This window comes from Sciurus vulgaris (assembly GCF_902686455.1).
Source record: "Sciurus vulgaris genome assembly, chromosome: 2".
NCBI classification, from domain to species: domain Eukaryota; kingdom Metazoa; phylum Chordata; class Mammalia; order Rodentia; family Sciuridae; genus Sciurus; species Sciurus vulgaris.
The window spans coordinates 27,646,694-27,665,237 of record NC_136462.1 but is presented as its reverse complement, the minus strand read 5'-3'; the positions used below and the strand labels follow the sequence as shown (position 1 = coordinate 27,665,237).

At 45.4% G+C, this 18,544-nt stretch overlaps 1 protein-coding gene across 1 annotated transcript in view; it reads left to right on the top strand.

The window, feature by feature from the left end:
- The window catches only part of ESRRB (estrogen related receptor beta), a 514,135-nt gene that overhangs the window by 365,820 nt on the left and 129,771 nt on the right, over window positions 1-18,544 (top strand). The window lies entirely within an intron of this gene.

Genomic DNA, 18,544 nt, shown 5'->3' with positions numbered 1-18,544 from the left:
TACCAAAGACAGAATTTATAATAAAAAGGGGAATAGAACTTAAAGATTTGGAAAATTCTCAACCTATAAAGATTATAAAGAATAAAAAAAATGTTTGGGAGAAAATGCCAAAGGGTAGGGCCACCCAACTATTTAATAAAGAGATTTAGTATAGATAGGATGAAACCCAGATGTGGCTCATCAGGACGAGAAAAATGACCCTGAAGGCATTTTAAGAGATTAATCATGCTGCTGCTCTCATCCCAGGCACAGAGTGCGAAGACCTTGAGGGTAGAACAGTTCCAAGCGAGGGGTCCAGGACACCCATGGGACCTCAGGGCTCTCTACCTGGGCCACACCAAGTTTCTGCTCCACACGTTGGGTGCAGGGTTCCTTGGTCATCTCAAGAGTGGCTCAAGTGTGATCAGATATGTCCCAGGCAATTGCTCTGGGGACACAAGCAGTAACCCCACATGGTACCAACTGCAGGCCTGAGAACCTACCCACTACAGAGCAGGGCTTCCACCTAGATCCCAGAGGAAACCCAGGAGAGCCTCGGGCCCTGTGGCAGAAAGCTCACTAGGCCAATGCCCAGCAGGGTGCAGCTGGGACTGCACCCAAGACTCCAGAGTTGTGGAGTCACAACATGCAACACCAGCCTGGGAAAGCCACAGGCTCCTGACTCCACAGACTACACCAGAGTGACTATGGGGACAGGCACCTCCAGGGCCTCGGGAACCCAACACCCCCCAATACATGCAGAAGGTGGGGCATGGAGGCACGGCGTATTCTCGGGCCTCGAGCTGTTTGTTTTGTTGGGTTTTGGACCTACATGGGACCTGCTAGGCCTTTCTGATTTCCTACCTATCCCTCCTGGAATGGGAATACCTGTCCTACATCTGTCCCACCACTGTATTTTGGAAGCACTTAACTTGCTTGACTTCATAGACCCACAGCTGGAGGGAATTTGCCTCAGGATGAATTGTACCCGAGTCTCATCAAAACCTGCTTTAGATGACATGGAGGTGAGCTTTTGGACTTATAATTTCAAGTTCATGCTGGAACAAGTTACGTTTTGCAGCTAATGGGATGGAATGGATGTGTTCATGCATATAAGGACATAAATGGGGGGTGTTATAATTTGAATGTTTGTGTCCCTCCAAAAATTCATGTTGAAATATAATTTCCAATATGATAGTATTAAGAGGTGGGATATGATAGTATTAATCTGTAGAAGAAGACTAAGTCAGAGGACTCAGTGCTAATCAATGGGATTAATGCCTTATGAAAACTTCACTTAGTGAAGTTTCTCTTTTACTCTTCTTCCTTTTACCATGTGAGGATGCAGGTAGCTGACTTTCACCAGACACCAATATGCCAGTGATCTTGGACACTATAACCCAATCATTTATCCTCCAAACCTTCTTGCATTCTCACATGTGAGCTTTTGGGGACACCACATCTCACAGCCTCCAGACCCATGAGAAATACGTTTCTGTTTCTCATATATTATCCAGTCTCGGGTACTTTGTTATAGCAGCACTAACAGACTGAGACATACCCTAAATGTTCAACAGTAGGGGTTGAACTGACAGTCCATGTGTAAAATAAAAATTATGAAGTCAGTAGAGATGATGATGTTGGTATGTGTAATAATGCGAATTCTCTAGACCATAATCAGAAAACAGGTTATCAACAATATATCATATAAATCTTCTTTTCTGTACTCTTTGCATTTGTTTTAATAAATACAAATTTCTTTCATAATAGTACCGCCAAGAGTGTTTGAAAATGTGACTGATTATTGAGATTATATATTATGAAGATTATAAATAGGAAGAACCAGACATAAAGTCATAGATGAGGGAAAGCAAATCAAGTACAGATAGGAGAATGGGAGAGAGAGGGAGAACAGGAAGGAAAGGGGGAGGAAAATGGGGTCATGAACTGCAATTGAATTCCATGCATGTATGAATTGTCAGATGAACCCAACCACGATGTATAACTATAAAGCTGTAATTTTAAAAAAGATTATATAGGCTGAGGTTGGGGATGTGGCTCAGTGATAGAGTATTTGCCCAGCATGTGTGAGGCCTTGGGATCAATTTTCAGCACCACAAAAAATAAATATTATTTGTGATGTTAGAGGACAGTAGATAACTTTTTTTAAAACAATGTACCAACCAGCTGTATACCAACCAGCTATTTGTAGAACAATGGATGGAGGAGGGGGCTTCAAGGACAGTCTGTGGCTTCCAACAGCCACAGTCTACTTGGGGAACTAAGACATACACATGTGTAATAGCTCCATCTATTTCTATGAACTATGAAATATTTGTTATATATCCTGCCCTCCCCAGTGATAATGATATATTGAAGTAGACATTGTCAATATTTGACTCTTTTGAAGCAAATCCTAAACAAAAATTATTGCATTATATGTGTTATATGCAGAGAGAAGCTGGCATTGTCAAGAGCTTCTGGGAAATGCCTTTGGGCTTTCAAGATTCTGCCTAGGCGTTGTCTTCCAATCTGACTGACACTGTCTATAATATAGGCATCCCCTAGTTTGCACAGGAATCGATGCATCTGTGTGCGCATGCGCTGAGGGTTCCAACAGACATCTGCACATGACCCTTCCTGCCTTTTTCCTCTCACCCAACATCTCAATTCTTTCTTTAACCAGAAACTATTTACTGAAGGCCTACTATGTGTCATGCACTGTGCTAGGTTACAGGAGGAAATAAACACGGACCATCTTCTTGAGTCCTCAAATGTTCAATGTAATGACGATTGCTTCAAGGTTGTTCTAGGCTAAGGAAAACTGGAATGCTACCTATTTTATTAGAAAATATTGGGAAGCAGGGAAAGAGGATCACAGTCCTCAGCTTCAGAAAGTTTTATCTCCTGTCAAAGAATCACACAATCAAAAATAGTTCCTCTAAGTGCTCTTTAACTTTTGAAATAATTTTGGAATCCCATGGTAAGCCTGTAAGTTCCTGTACACCCTTTACCCAGAATCCTCCGTGGATAACATCCTACCTAATCACAGCACAATGGTCAAAACCAAGAAATTATATGGATACACTACTGTTCACAGTCCTTATTATACCACAACGCTTATTAGCATTTCGCCATCTCTAAGTGCTTTTCATACACTAATTAGCAGTTATAACAATCATAGGAAGTCAAAACTACCATCACCCCCATTCCATGGATGCAGAAACTGAGACCCAGGACCCTCAGATAATTCACTAAAGCTTCAGCTTGCATCACCAGAGTGAGGACTGCAAATACGGACAGCCCAGCTGTGAGGACTTGCCCCCTTCACTGCACCACCTTGCCTGTTAGTGTTAGCCAAGGTAGCTCAAGCATCTTTCTTGTTCAAACCCAAAGAATCTAACCATCTATGTTAGTCCGCTTTTTCACTGCCGTGACTGAAAGACCCGACCAGAACTATAAAAAAGGAAAGGTTTATTTGAGGGCTCACGGATTCAGAGGCCTTAGTTCACAGAAGGCCAGCTCCATCCCTTGGGGCTCAAGGTAAGGGAGAACATCATGGCAGAAGAGTGTGGTGGAGGGAAGCAGCTCACACGGTGATCAGGAAGGAGAGAGAGAGACTCCACTCTCCAGATACAAAATATCCATACCCCATAATTATACCCCAATGAACCACCACCTCCAGCCACACCCACCTGCCTCCAGTTACCACTCAGTCAATCCCATCAGTAATTAATTCACTGATTAGGTCAAGGCTGCAACCCAATTATTTATCCTCCAAACCTTCTTGCGTTGCTTCACATGTGAGATTTTGGAGGACACCACATCTAAACCATAACACCATCATAATCCTACAATAAGCCCGGTGCAGGGATGGCGCAAGCCCATGATCCCAGGGACTCGGCAGACTGAGGCAGGAGGAGTACCAGTGCAAAGCCAGCCTCAGCAACTTAGCAAGACCCTAAGTGACTCAGCAAGACCCTGTCTCTAAATAAAATATAAAAAAGGACTGGCAATGTGGCTCAGTGGTTAAGCACCCCTGGGTTCAATCCCTGGTAAATAAATAAATAAATAACCCTACAATGAACGGCTGGGGAGCTGTTAGAATAATTCATAACAACAGGGGCACTTCTTCAAAGCCAAAACATTTGCTTCCATAATCAAAGCAGGTTTCAATGACAAAGGCTTCCCTGAGGAAATGACTATTTCAATCACTGTCCATGAAACAATGTTCTTTGGGCTAACAAAGGCTGAGCTTTCAAACATTTCCCTCCGGTTCAAAATGACTTTAGTTGAAGTATTCGGACTCTCCAAAGGAAGTTTCTTTGTCAGAAACTGCAAGGAACACAGGTGCAGTTAAGGCTAACCAGAGACAAAGGCTACAGAAAACACAAGGTCACCCCTCTAGATCATAGTGTTCAATGGCCTCCTTCCTGCCCAAGGAGTTAAGAACAGCCACCCCCAAATCTGCCACCCTGGAGTAGTGATTGAGTTAAAGGCACCTGCAGAATAGCAGGTGCAGGAAGGTCCCTCTGAACTTGGTTCTGATTCCTAAGAGCTGGAGATGACAGGCTCAGTCCCTACACTAGAGGCACAGTATCATTCTTATCATCACAAATGGAGAGTTAAGACAAGAATCTCTACACACCTTGTTAAAATAATTTTTACCTTCTTTTAATCTCCTGCACATAATTTAATTACTCTTTTAAAAATTTTTTATTTGTTCTAATTAATTGTACATGACAGGAGAATGCATTTTGGCACATCACATATAAATGGAGTATAACTTCTCATTCTTCTGGTTGTACGTGATGTAGAGTTACACAGGTCATGGAATCACATAATGCACACAGGGTAATAATGTCTCATTCATTTTACTCTCCTTCCTACCCCCATACTCTCTCTTTCTTCACTCCCCTCTGCCTAATCCAAAGTACCTCTATTTTGCCCTAGCCCCCACCCCCTTATTGTGAAAAGCATCTGCATAACAGAGAAAACAGCCATTGGTTTTGGGGGATTGGCTTATTTCACTTAGCTTGATATTTTCTAGCCCCATTCACTTACCTGCAAATGCCATCATTTCATTCTTCTTTAAGACTGAGTAATATTCCATTGTGTATATATACCACATAGATACCATTTATCTGTTGAAGGACATCTAGGTTGGTTCCATATTTTGGCTTTTGTGAACTGAGCTGCTATAAACATTGATGTAGCTGTGTCACTGTAGTGTGCTGATTTTAGGTTCTTTGGGTATAAACTGAGGAGTGGGATAGCTGGGTCAAATGGTGGATTCATTCCAAGTTTTCTGAAGAATCTCCACACTGCTTTCCATAATGGCTGCACCAATTTACAGTCCCACCAGCAATGTATGAATGTACCTTTTTCCCCACATCCTTGCCAACATTTATTGTTGCTTGTATTCTTGATAATGGCCATTCTGACTGGAGTGAGAACAGTAAGTTACCAATAGTAAGTTATCAAGTAGTAAGTTAATTAATAGGAATTAATTAAGAGGAATGCAAAGTTATCTTTGATAACTTACTATTCTTGGTCCAAGTCAGTATATAAATGTCCAACTCTAAGCATGTGTTTGGGTTGTGTTTCCTTGTGAAAAACACTTAAAACATCCATTAAATACATCTGAATGCTTTTCTCCTGTCAATGTGTCACGTCAATTTAATTATCAGGCTCAGCTGAAAAGCCTTAAGAGGGGAGAGGTAAAATTCTGCCTCCCCTACACCACACATCGCTAAGCCAAGTAAAATTTGCAATATATGCACATTAATCCACTTAGCATTGGAAAACATCAACACCAAAGGAGAGAGAAATAGGGGAAAAAAAAGGAAGAAACTTCCTGCTTCACCATTCATCTGGCAATTTGTACTTGTTACCAAAATGCATAAATTACTTGACCACAGAACCCACGTCTCCCCTTCTCCACAGCCAAGATGTAGCCCTACTTAGTGCATCCAGAAGTCAGCTCAATGACTACCACGAGGGTTCTTTTCTAAAGTATTACCGCCAACATAAACATTTTCATTCTGTTTGCAGTTGAATCATTTGAGAATATCAAATATCATTTATAGTCACTCCTTCTTTAAGCCTAAGCTGGCAGTGAGGCTTTCTGGGTGGCTTACCTTGGGGATTTGCAGAGCAGAAAGCCAACGAGCTTCAAGCCAATGTCATCTGCTGCTAAAGCAAGAAGGGAGGAAATGCATCCCTCAGGAGGAGGTCAGAGGAGCCAGAGGCAGAAGACAGAGGCCCCACACAGCTGCGGGTAGCCATGAAGCTCCTTCTGGCAAGATCTGAGGAAACAGATCATCATGCTGGCAGAACCACAGGCGTGAGCCCCAGTCCAAAGGCTTCAAGTCCCCCCAAAAGTCCCTTGCCCCAAATGTGGCATGGATGCAGCATTGACAGAAGCCCAAAGAAAACACACAAGCTGCTGCGATTCGGGCCGGCCAACCATCCCAGATGTAGCCTTAGTGCTTACGACCTTTAGAGCTTTGTATAACCTTGGGCAGGTGGAGCGAGACCCAGCCATCCCCGGAATTGGACTTCCTGCCAACTTGACAGGTGGGATAAACACAAGTTGACTTAAGGAGCACAAATAACGTAAGACAGGGCTCCAGGCCATCTTCAGGTAACATCGCAGGTGGCCTGTGTGGCACTCATACCCTTCCACTGTGGAATTAACTAGAATCTACTGTAGCTAATCTCAGTGACTCGAGAGGCTGAGGCCAGCCTCAGCAACTCAGTGAGACCCTGAGCAACTTAGTGAGACCCTGTCTCAAAATAAAAAGTAAAAAGGGCTGGGGATGTGGCTCAGTGGTTAAGTGTCCTTGGGTTCAATCCCCTATCCCCCCAAAAAGAATATGATCTACTTTGGGGGAGAAAAGTTGTATCTCTGCCCTCTTGGGGTTTTTAGCTGGGCCTGAGAATTCAACTGACATAGCAGGAGGAAATCAACAGGTGGAAAGAAAGCATGGAAGTCTCAATGGCACAGAAGCCTCAGGGGGAAATAAAGACAAAGACAACAGTCAACACTGAACACTTAAATACTAAATTGGACCAAAAGTAGCCAATCATAAAAAACGAGACAAGACAAAGGGACCTGGGCTAGGGTAGTGAATTAGGTAGAGAAGTGACTAGAAAGACGGAAGAATTTACAAAAGTTTTCTTGGTTTGCACCAACCATTCTTCAAGTGCCTTTAACTCAAAATAGTTAATATGATCTCAGCAGCTCAGGAGGCTGAGGCAGGAGCATCTCCAGTTCAAAGCCAGCCTCAGCAACTTAGTGAGGCCCTAAGCAACTCAGCGAGACCCTGTCTGTATATAAAATACATAAAAGGGCTGGGGAAGAGGCTCAGTGGTTGAGTGCCCCTGGGTTCAATCCCCGATACCAAAAAAATAAATAAATAAAAAGTCAATATGACAGATCAGGATATTTGGGGGTGGCATGTTCTTAACTCCTTCAGTATCACATTTCAAAATGGTACATCTAGAAACGGATTCCAAGGGAACGGTCACAGATGAATGCACTGATCTGCTGGTGCAGTGTTCATCCGAGTGTCATTCACGACTGCAAAACCCTGGAAACACCAGAGGGGTTAGCAAATGACATTGCAATAGAGTCACTCGCTGGAACATTATATGGGCATTAGGATGAGACTGTATATGTCACTTTCAGAATCAACATGAAAACCTTAAAGAAAAACACTTTAGAAAAGCATTCTGGAGGAAAGAAGGGGATGATCTCTAGGTGGTTCAGTGAATATAAAACCTGAGCAAATCTGATCATACTTTTGTAAAAGTGATATAACTATGCAAATGTGTACTCAGGCATGTTGGGTACACAGGCTGCAGGGGAACTAGGGGCTATAAAATTTCTCAAAGCACTGGAAGTGGTTATTTCTGCCAGGGATGCATTATGATTCTAAGTGCTTTGGACGCTTTTGCCTTCCTGGGTCTCTTCCTCCATAAAAAATGTGAAAATTCTATTTCATGACTGATTTAGTATAAAGGTGAAGACAGGAGATCTAGCAGGGTGGGTGAGCACTCACCTAGCACGTGGGAGGCCCTGGGTTCCATCCTCAGTACTGAGAGGAAAGAAAAGTCTATTAATGTAAGGAAGAATATAATCCAGACTAGAGCTGTTATTATATATTCATCATGATTATATTTATCTCACTTCTAATTTTAAGAGAATTTAAAATTAAAACATCTGGTGGGGTCCTAGGCACAGAGCTTCCTCAACCTGTTGGCTCCATTGGCCCTGATTTCTGAGTGCCAAGGGATTTTTATTTCCTTTTTAAAAAAATCTGCATTTCCTAAATTTTCAATGCTAAAGATTCATTTATTCTTTTATTATAATGAAAAACTATGTGAGGGTCAGAGTTTTAGCTCAGTGGTGCAGTGCACGCCTAGCACGTGTGAGACGCTGGGTTGGATCCTCAGCACCACATTAAAAAATAAATCAGTAAAATAAGGGTATTGTGTCCTTCTACAATTAAAAATATTTTTAAAGCTCTTTGAACAAAGAAACTGGTAAACATAAGTAAATGACCCATTTTGTGTCACAATACAAAGCTGGGAGCAACGCCACCTCGAAGGCCAGCACCTCCCTGGGACTTTAAACCATCCCACTGGACACAACTTGTCATTCATGGTGCTGGTCTAGCCCTTCAGGTGACGCCTGGCTAGGACCAACCAACAAGACAAAACCCCTGGCTTGCCAAAGACAACGGGTCCATGTCTCACTCATCACACTCAAAGGTGACACCACACACCACCCTGGCCTCATTTCTCCTGGGGTGGAGATGCTGGCCCTGTTCAGTCACACTCTGCCAGTCTGACAAGCACCTGGACAAGGAGGACAGGTCTTGCTAACTAAAGGAGAGACACTAACCAACACTTCTAGAATTTCAGACACAGCACCAATGCGTCATAAAATGATGGTTCTTTGCCAAAATGTAAAGTTAGGCAAGACTGAATAGATTTGGTTTTATAAAATCAGCCTTTCAAATATGAATTTTTAATTTGTATATTCACTTACTTATGTGAATAATGGAGGCAGACGGAGGCCCTACTCTGTGCCAGGCACCATCCTAGGAGTAAGAGATGGTGGACAGATCCTGAGTCAGGGTGCAGAGCATCATGGAAGGGGAAGCAACGAGTGCTCTCAGGGCTTGGGGCAGGGGGTTGCCCAACCTAGGAGCCAAGGACCCCAGCCTTCCAAAGGTGTGGAAGTTTAAACTGGAAGGTAAGCAGGAGCTGAAGGGAAGAAGAAAGTCCTAGGAAGAGGAACCCACAGATGCCTTCCATCTTAAGCTAGAGTCAGTCCCTCAAGGAGCTGAAGATGTTGAAAAGGTTTGGAGAGGGTGGCAGATGGTAAGGCTGGAGGGCCGGCAGGGGCCACATGTTAAGGGCTACCTACATCTGCATAAGGGGCTGGAACTGCCTTCTCACAGTCCAGGCCAGAGACCTGCTGGCCCCTCTTCACCTCGATTCTTATAGAAAGGTATCAGACGTGTTGCTCAGAGTGACAGGCGCGAGCTTATTAGATAAGATGGGGAAAGGGGGCCGGTCTCAAAGGAGAGAGTGGGTCCTCTCAGAGAGGAGAGGGATCGTGTACCTGTTCTGCCCTCCAGTCTCTTGGGGTGTCCCAGGGAAATTTCTAGAGACTCCCACCCAAGTCCACTTCTCGACTTCTGGCAGACAGCATAGGAATTGCATGAACTTCCTCCAAGAGAGGACAATATGCAGCTCACTGGGTTGACGATTTTAGGGAAATTGGGTCCCTGTTTTTTGCCTCAGTTTCCTGCCCTCAGAATCAGTTCATTACCCTTTGAGCATCCCTCTTTGTGAGGGTCTTGACGCTTTCGTTGCCAGGGTGATTGGAGGCTGTGATAGCTCAGTGATAGGGAAAGTCCACACTACCTGGTAGGGTTTGACCTGATCCTGAAACAATTTTTCTTAAGGGGATGTAACTGGCTGGGGAGGCTTTAACAGACCACGCCCCCATCTTTCAGGTGCTTATCTGTGGGATGAGGCTCCCTGTGGTTTTCAGTTGGCCCTCATTGTCTTTTCCCTGTTCACCCATTCATGGCTGACTAGGTACCTAACATTCCTCCAGCTAGAAGCCTCTGTGGTTTGAAGCAATGGAGTGTGTGTTAGTTTTCCATCACTGTGACAAAATACCCGCGATAAACACCTTAAAAATGAAAGATTTCTTTTGGCTCATCATTTCAGACGTTTCAGTTCAAGCTTGGTCCAGTTGCTCTGGGCTTGTGGGGACACAGTAAAACATGGCGGCAGGAGTGCGTGATAGAAGACTGTTCACCTCACCAAAAAAAAAAAAAAAAGAGACGGGGGAGAGGCCAGGGTCCCACCCTGCCCTTCAAGGGCACACCCCCAAGGACCTGACTTCCTGTAAGCCCCACCTCCTAAAGTTTCCTCTACCTCCCAATAGCACATGAGACTTTGCAAGACACTCCAGATCCAAATTATAACAAGAGTGACGTGTTGCTACATGGAAAATGGATGGCCTAAAACTGCAGGGGGGCCTTTGACTCACCCGTCATGTCTGCCATGAACAGAGATGTATCAGACATTCTCCAGCCTAGCTTAGACAACTGAAAGAGGACACAGATACGCACTGAGACCTCTAAAGTTTCCCATATCCTACACTCTAGTAGGGCTCAGCCTTTAGAACCAAGCAAATAAGAACTTAAAACGGGTAGGGGGAGGAATACCACATTGCCCTAGTACTATGGAGTTATACTAAGCCTTGATTTCTCTTGTGCATATCTTTCCTCTTTTTATCTTTCAAGATTGTGTTTGCTGTCCATGGCCCTTTGAATTTCCATGAGTTTTAGAAATCAGCTTGTCAATTTCCACAAATGAACATTTTCCACTATTTTCAGAAGGATTTGTGCTGACTCTAAAGATTAATTTGGAGACAAAAGTCTTTGCAAACTTGAGTCTTCCCTCCAGATTAATGGATATCAAGAAACGAAGTGCAATGCCTCCTGCCCCAGGGTGGTTGCCATTTCTGTCTCTACCTGGAGATTCCGAACAACTTCAGAGCAGGCTTACTTTAAAGGTTGGTGCTTTTCAGATTTCAGGTCGACCTAGGAACTGACCCCATAGTTCTGGAATTTTGACATCTTTTAGAAAGTATCATTTGACACAGGAGTCTTATAAATTAATCGAAAAATGATGAGATAGTCAATATTCAATAAATAGACACAACTATTAAAAAACAAAAAAACTTGAGTCTTCCAATCCGTGAATGTGGTCTACCCCTTGATTGACTTAGATTTCAGTTTCTTTCAATGATATATACCATTTTCAATGAAGAGGTCTCTCTCACACATGTTGTTAGATTTATTCCTAGATATGTGATATTTTAAGCTATTTTAATGGGCAAACATTAAAGATATCAAATTGAATGAGATTATGTCTGGGGAAATACTTTGCAAAATGAAAAATGTGTAAAATCTGAGATGTTCTTTCTCACCCACGGCACTGAACACCCTTTGGAAAGCTTTTCTACATGTCCTTAAGGCATGCTGCCCAATGGGTATTGATTAAACAAAAGGCTAGGGCCACACAACCAGGACAGCCAAAGAAGTGACAGCAGAGGCCAAGAGGAGAAAGACTGGCCTGGAATGCACTCTTCAGAATTAAAGAAGGAATTCTCCCTGATTCAGAGTTCTACTCAACAGCCACTAGATGGCCTCAAGGGGAATCCCAAAGAGCTTATCATTCCATCCAAATCCAAGGGCTTGATGCACCTGCTACAAGGTCTTATTCAACAGATGAGCCAAAAATTCTTCTGCACTTCAACCAGTTCTCAGTGGGAGCCGAGGTCCCCTCTGCCTCCTTCCAGTCTACACAAGAATCCTCGACTGTAGAACACAGAATGGCGAGGCCAGGCTGCTTCCTGGGAACAGTGGCTGGGGAGAAGACACGCTGGCTTCTGCTGGAGTCTGAGCTGATGACTCACCCATCTCTGAGCCCAGACTCACGGCACTGCCCTCCTGCTCAGACCTGCCTGCCATGGACACCACCCGGTTCTCCTTCCTTGTTCCGTTGGTCTAGAGAAGAAGATGGCCAAGAATGAAGTCTTGCGACATTAACATTACTTATGAAACACAAAAAGGAGAGAGACTTAGCTGTTATCCGCCTGCCATCATTCCATTCCAGTCTTTGGATGGATGATCAAAAGCAACAATGACACTGGGATAGAACTCATCAATCTGTGTTTTAACAAGTCCTCCAAATGATTTAGGGGCTCTCCCAGGACTACCTGATTCCACAGGGGTGTACATTTATAACTGGCTATTTTATAACCCTCTAAGGATAGAAGCTTAGTTGTAGAAAACTGAGAGTAAAAAAATATATATATTCTTGCCAATAGATATGTGCGTTAGCTTTCTGGTAATATAATGAAACACCTGAGATAATCAACTTATAAGGACAAAAGGTATATTTTGGCTCACAGTTTTAGAAGTTCCAGTCTGCAGTCAGCTGGATCCATTGCTTTTGGGCCTGTGGTGAGATGGCACTTCATGGCACGTAGCAGAGCAAAATAGTTTACCTCATGGTCAGGAAACAAGGGAGAGCAATGGGGCAGAGGGGTGTCTGGGGTCCCACAATCCCATTCAAGGATGTGCTCCCCCATGACCTAAGGACCTCCCACTAGGTCCCACCTCTTGAAGGTCCCACCACCTTTCAATAGCACCACCCAGGGGACCAAGCTTTAACACATGGGCCTTTGGGGAAATTCAAGATCCAAACTGTAGCAATATGCAAATGAACTTTGTCTGCAGAGATACATATATTTTTTAAAAAAATAATACCATTCCAACTTATAGAATATTAGCCAGTTTTATGTCCATTGGCAAGTTCATTTTAGCATTGCTAATTCTATATGTCTCTTTAAATATTCTCCCTAACTGGTTTAACAACTTTCTTGCTCTCTTATTAATTACGGCATTAAACAGATATGATCTTTAACACAAATTCATTTTATACTTGTATGAAGGCCTAGTTTTACATTTTTTGAAAATTATACTTCAACATGGTTATTTTCAAAGGGAAGTCCTGGGCCAGCCCGTTACCTGGGAACTTGCTAGAAATGCAGATTTGCAGGCCTCACAGGGTTGCTGAATGGGAAACTCTGGGGAAGGGACCAGCTGCCAGGTTATGAGGAGCCCCCAGTTTCTCCTGACGCACCCTCAAGCTGGAGAAGCCCTGCTTTAGCACACCCAGCAGCCTTATCAAGACACCTGTGGGAGTCAGCTTTTCATCATTAAGACCAAATGCCAGACAAGAACAACTTACAAAAGGAAAAGTTTACTTTGGTACTGGGGATTGAACCCAGGGGCACTTGTCCATAGCTCTATCCCAGCCCTTTTTTGTTTGTTTGTTTGTTTGGAGACAGGGTCTTGCTAAGTTGCTGAGGCTGACCTCAGACTTGATCCTCCTGCCTCAGCCTTCAAGTCCCTGGTATCACAGACATTTGCTAAGATGCCTGATTGGAAAAGTTTATTTTTGTCCACAGTTTCAGAGGCTCAGTCTGTGGTGGGATGACTCCCTCTCTGGGCCCAACGTGAGACAGGACATCATGGTAGAAGGGCATGGCAGAGAAGCAATGTTCTGTTCAAGATGCCCAGAAAGCAGAGAGAGGAAGTGCCACGGGGAAGAAGCACCCTTCCAGTGCACACGCCCAGTGACCACCCAGTCAGTCCGTCCAAACTAGGATGGACTGGTTAAGTTACAGCTCTTCCAACCAATCATTACACCCTCAAACATTCCTGCACTACGGGAGCTTCGGGGGGCACCTCATATCCAAATCAAAACAATGCCACTGTCCTCCTGGCTTCCTTGAATCCTCAGAGCCTGACCGTCGTGTGGTCCCTGACACAGCCTGTGTCTCCAGGGCCAGCGTGGCAGGGCAGTCAATCACTCCCTGTCTCCCTTCCTGCAGTAGCAGGGCATAAACAAGGGTCCTTTGTGAGGCAGGCAGAACAAGAATGTGAAGATTTCCTTGAAGGGGTCACCTAGAGCCTGTGTGCACCTGCTGCTCGGCCTGGCGGAGTTAACCTCCACACACACAAGCTCTGTCATTGACTTTCCCTAAGAGGCCATGACCCACGAGAAGGGATGCGGACAGAGCAAAACATGATCTCAGGACCCAGTCCCGAATAGTGGGCCTATTCTCTGCCTCCGCAGGAACAGAGTGTCATTTCACTGCAGGCAGACACACAGTCACAAGCCAGCTGTGCACCAGCCCGGAACACACATGCTGCCCATTCATCCTGCAGCCCGGCCAAGGCGCTCTGCCCACGCACAGGGAGACCTCCCTGACTGCCCACACCAAGCAAGCCAGATAGTCGCCCCTCGCCAGCAGAGGATCCCCAGAAACGCGGCCTTCCCTTCCTTGGCACGACTGATGGACAGCAAGGGCATTTAGCCACCTCCCACCCTCACCACCCACCACCCACCCCTGCCACACCTGCAGGGCCTGGCTGCTGCCCATCAGTCCCCTGAGGACAGGAGCCATAAAGCCCAAGGGGAGCACACTGGGGGCGGGGCCTCTCGGGGAAGCATCAAGTACAGGGGCTGGGAACAAATTCTGCCTCTGCCTCACTTCCAGGCTGTGGGCTTGGGCATGTTGTCACCTCTCCTAACTCCCACTTTCTCCAGTAGAAGGGGGTGACAGGAGCATCTTCCTCTGGGTGCAGGGAGGACTAATGAGCTCACAAATACAGCCCTATCACAGAGCCACTCCCCAGACAAATGCTGGGCTGATGTCTGCACCTGATGGAGGGGGCTGTTCACAGTGAAGTGGATTCTAAGTCCCCCAGGGGAAAGAAGGAGACTCTGCAGAGGAGCCCTCAGGGGCTCACCTGCGACCAGCTTCTCCCCTGCTGGAGAAAACCTCAGGAAGGACAGCATGGGCCAGAAACGAGGGGAGCCCCAAGTCCGCCTGCCATCCCTGCCACTAACTGCCTGTGTGATTCTAAGCAAGTCCTGTCACCTCTCTGAGCCTGTTTCCCACCTGTGAAACAAGAGCTGGACAAGAGCTTTACAGTTCTTCCCTCTGTGATAGCATGCGGCTTTGCTCCCACGGAGACCTGCTGAATGGCACACAGAGGCCCCAGCCCTTCTAAGTGTGGCCCTTGCTGCTGTCCAAGGCCTGGATCTACTTGGAAAGCCACTATGAGGTGGTCCCCAGAGAACAGCAGGCTGAGATTGCTCTGTTAGAGTCCTTTGGAATGGACACAATGCATCCTGCCCCTTCCCAGCCCCTGGAGGCCAAGCCGGGCTGCCCAGGAAATGTCAGGAAGAGACTCAGATTGCAAAGATACATGGCGAGACAGACACTCTGCCAGCCCACAGGAATCCAGGCCAAGAGTAGATGCATACACCAAGTAGGCACCATAATTGCCAGGTGTCTGAGAGCCACCTGCTCTAGGTACCACAGTGGCCTTGCCTGCCTCCTCCACATCCCTTAGCCAAAAGAATCCTGGCACAACCATCAGCTAAACAAACCCCACTTTAATCCCCTCACCTGTCCTATCCCCAGCCCTCTGCCCCCCAGGTTCCCAGTACTTTCACCAAACACAGGTGACTACTGTCCAGATTATATAAGCTCCAGGGCTTCCAGCGACCCGCGAAGGACTGCCTCTCACCTGCACAGAGCTTTCCTTCCTAAATGGATCCAGAGAAGAACGAAGCCGTCTGCCAGGGGCCCGGCACACCCAACTCTGGGGGAGATGCAGGGTAGTTTGCAGAAAGGAATATGAAGCTGGAATCCCAGCTGTGCAAACTTGGACAAGTTATCTTTAACATCTTCGAATCTCAGTTTGCTCACCTGTAAGCCGTATCGGCAACACCAGCCCTGCAAGATTGTCCTGGGATTAGGCAAAGCTGCATGTGAAGCATCTGCTGTGCACGAGGTCCTCAGTAGAGGGCATTCAAGTGGGGGGTAGTCACCCACTTGACAAAAACTGCACAGAAATGCACGTCCAGTTTGAGAAAGAAGAGATCTAAGATGGTCCCCAAGTCAGGAGTGGTGGCACATGTCCTGTAATCCCAGCAATTCAGAAGGCTAAGGCAGGAGGATTGCAAGTTCCAAGCCAGCCTTAGCAATTTAGCAAGACCCTGTTTCAAGACAAAAATAAAAAGGGCTGTAGCTCAGCAGTAAAGTACTCCTGGGTTCAATCCCCAGTAGCATAAATAAATAAATCCACTAACTCAGAGATTCCTTGGGCAATTTATTCAAAATGAATTAGATTATGTTTGGATTAGGAAGAGTAGGCCTCATTCTCCTCTAAGAATTTTGCATTCGATTCAAACAGATGACAAATCCACAGAGAACTCTCCGATTTTGTCTTAAGAACCCTGGAGGGAAATTCAGACTCAGCTGACTCAGTTTTTCAGGTTTATCTGAAGCTAATCACTTCACTAACCAGACCGGATTATGCTGGTTCTCAAGCCCAGCTGCACATTAGCATCACCTGGGAGCCTCCCTAAATTCTGGGTACCAAGCTTCACTCTTGACCAATTTCATCAGAAACTCTGCCGGGTGGAGCCTGGGTGTCAAGAGTTCCCTGAGTGATTCTAAGGAACAGAAGATATCTAAGGTCCCTCCCAATTATCCCTGAGGCCTACAACCACGCATGATTCAGCGTAGACGCTTAGCATCTATCTGCCTGTTGAATAAACGGCTGAAGATTATGGCTCACCTTCTTTTTTGTGTTGTCCATGTTCCTAATTAATGAAATAAAGAACAAAAGGAGAAGGTGAATCCTAATAAGAATCATGGAGTAGCACTGTCCAGTAGAAATCTCTGCAACGATGGGAAGAGGCTACAATCTGTACCATTCACTACAGTAGCCAAGAGCCAAATGTGGCTCCTGAATTCTTGAAATGTGACCAGGGATTGAGGAACTCAATATTTAATTTTATTTAAGGTTGAATTTAATTTTAAACAGCCACATACAACTTCCGGCTACTGAACTGACTGTACCCACAGGGGGTGGGCACCTTTTGCACGAGCACAGCGTGGCTGGAGTTCCCCACAGAGCTCCCCACGCCCCTCCTTTACCACACCCCCTCTGCCTCCAGTACCTGTAGTCATGGCCAGGCAGCTGAGGAAGTGGCCCCACCGTCCTCCAGCCAAAGGGTGGGCCCAGGACCCAAGCAAAGTGCACCAGACTCTCCTCTCTGGGAATCCGACTCTAGCTTCGGTGCCACGAGAACAGAAGATGAGTCAGAGCAGACTGATACAGTGTTGATGCCCTATGACCTTGTATATTAGTTTCTAGAACATGAGACCAGAGTACGGTGATCACAATAGTGGTACAGTATATGAGCTAGGAATCATTATCATCATCTTTTGTCATCATCAAAGTCACTGGTACCCAGCAGCTCTGATATGCCAGCTCCTGTCACTAGGAATACAATTTGCCTAGCTTCTCTTCACCTGTAAAATGGGAATCATGCTCACCCTAACTTCTTCCTGAATTTTTGTGAAGACAGCAAAGGAAATAATGGTCATAAATCCTTTAGGCCAAATAAGGAGTTACTCAAGTGTCTGTTACAGGTATTCCCAGGGCATAAGGGCAGGGTTTGATGAAGGACTCAGGACCTGGGTCAAGCTCACAAGCTGTGCAACATCAGACAAGACACTTGTCCTCTCTGATCTTTTGACTTAATTGAGTTAGACACATCTATTTCTAGTTTCACTGTTTCTAATATATTTGCTGGCCCCTTTACCTGACACATACTCCCTCCCACTTCCATGCACAAATGCCAGAAAATTCTCTAACCTTAATTATGCCAGTGTTTTGTACAAGTCATTTCTTCTCTCCCTGGCTTCCTACTTCACTGGGACACTGCCCTGGATGTGCACCCTCCTAGCTTTCTGCACTAACTCTCTGGCAGAGGACTCCATGGGTATCATGTCTGTCTCCTAGTGCATTCACTGTCTGAATATTTGAATGCATACCCCAAGTCTGTTTATTATTTATTCTGAATATTTCAGATCTATTTTGATAGGTTCAACCCTTCTCTTTTTTTTTTTTTTTTTTTTTTTTTTTTTTTGCGCGGTACTGGGCATCGAACTCAGGGCCTTGTGCTTACGAGGCAAGCACTCTACCAGCTGAGCTGTCTCCCCAGCCCTCAGATCTATTTCGAGAAATCCACAGTACTAATTATCGAATGCTGCATTAGATAACTTACCCCATAATTAGATAAATCATCCCCAAAATTTGTCAGCTTAAAACAACAACGATGACTCAGTTTCAGATAGGACATGGTGAGGTCGGCCTGTGTCTGCTCCACGTCTGGAACCTCAGTCACAGGACTAGAAGTCTAAAGCTGGGATCCACTGAAGTCTCCTCCGCCACCTACCTGGTGGTGAATTCCGGTTGTGGGCTGAGAGTTCAGCGGATAGTGTTGGCCAGAACACTCAGGTGGCCCCTCCACACAGTGTGGCTTCCCCACAATGTGGTCGCTGGTGTCTCCCAAGAAACAGGGAGCGCTG